Here is a 2,078-nt window from a genome sequence, read left to right on the forward strand (position 1 = left end):
TGCCTATAAAATTGAGAAAAAAACTCTTTAAAGTTTCATTTTAATTTTTAAAATCTTTTTTTCTTTAATTTAGTTATTGAAATGAAAATAATTAATTTATTTTGATGATTAACCTCTAATAAATAATAGTTTTCAATACCATATGAAATAAACAATCCATTAACCATGTCACGACATATCTCTTCCACTATAATAAACAAACAAAAAATCATAAAAATTTGAATGGAGTTACTTGATTAACTTAGGAACACCGAATACAAAATCAATATAGTAAGATATAATATGATTTTAAAAAGGAGGAAACTTACCTACAATTTGTTAGATGTGGTTTATACTATTTGTCAATGAAAATATGACAAGTGTACTTTAACATCATTTAAAGAGTGAAAATAGGAGAAAATTGCATATGTGTAAGAGAAAATTATACCATGTCATATTTTCATTGAAAAATAGTACAAACCACACCAAATAAACTGTATCTAAGTATTCTCCTTAAAAAAAATATCTGGAGAACATATGATTTAAAACTTTTTTTTTGGACTTCACATTGAATTAAAAAATTTCTTAGATTTTGTAAATTATAGACTAAACTCTAAAATAATAATTAAAATTTAGATTGATATACTCTTATATGTATTATGAATTTTTGAAACAGTTAATAATCATGGTTTTGCCATTTCTGTGTTCTTGAGTTCATAAAAGTTCTTGAATAGATTTTTTAAAAATCTTAATTAAATGTGTTTTCATGCTGTTAATGATTGATCTAGAGATTTATAGATATATAAGATGAACTTGAAAATCTGGATTCAGATGTAGAAGATGAAGATTAAAGACTTTGATCTATGAGGTACACAGAAGAGGATACACAATAATGGTGTGCATCATATAATCCTACGCGACATTGACTAAGTCAATACTAGAAATTTTAAAGTCAACACTGTTTTCTGATTGGCCAAATTTAGGACTTCACCAAAAAAGTTAATTTGATGACTTCACCTTAGAATTTTCCTTTTTTTAATGCTAACTAGCTTGGACTATTTAGCTAAATGGGATTTTTTTTTTAAATGCCTAAGTCTTTCTCTATTTCAAAAATGTTCAATCTAGCTAACCTAGTCTTGACGTAGGCTAACTTGTATACGCATATCGATCTGTATGATATATTCTCACTCTTGTATATATGAACAAACACAATGAACAATTACTTTTACACAAAAAAGGTAAAACGACAATTGTGGTGTGTCAAAAATTACATATCACCAACACGTTGATGATGATGGTACAAAGAATTCGATGAAGAACAATTTAAGGTCATAACAATAATTTATCTATTTAATATAAATCCAAATTTGTCTTGATGGCAACCCTAATCACATGGCATCTTGGTAACAACTCTAAGCACAAACACTAATTATATTTTTACTAATTTACCCCTACATTAAAAATAAATAATAATATTAATAATAATAATAATTTAATATCTAACTACCACTATTATAAATAATAATTAAAAAATATATAATACATATATTGATTATTGATAAATATAAAAAATTACATAATACATATTTATTATTGATACATAAATACTATAAAATAAATATTTGTTACTGATTAATATAAATAAATTTATAAGATAAATTTTTTATTCATGGATATTAAAAAAAAATGAGACAAAATATTTACATATACATAAAAATGACGAATATTTGTGATTGAAAATATTTTTTTTAAAAAAATAATAAACACGTTTGCCATTATTAATAAAAAAAAATCTACAACACAATTTACTTCCAAGAAATATGAAAGAATTATGTGACAATTATACTTCGTAATTTTCTTTTAACACAATCTTAAGATTTGACTGAAAAACGAATGTGAATGAAATACATCTAAAAATATATTTTTCAATTCTATAAGTAGTTTTTAATTTTTACTAGAGCAGGGATACAATAATTAGGGTGCTACTAAAAGTGTGCTTGACACTTATAAACCTTTCTGATGCATGCATTGTTAACTGTATGTATACAGCTGCAATCTTCCACTATATAATTTACGACAGACGTAACAATTGTTACTTG

This window comes from Vicia villosa, linkage group LG3 (assembly GCF_029867415.1).
Source record: "Vicia villosa cultivar HV-30 ecotype Madison, WI linkage group LG3, Vvil1.0, whole genome shotgun sequence".
Classification (NCBI taxonomy): Eukaryota; Viridiplantae; Streptophyta; class Magnoliopsida; order Fabales; family Fabaceae; genus Vicia; species Vicia villosa.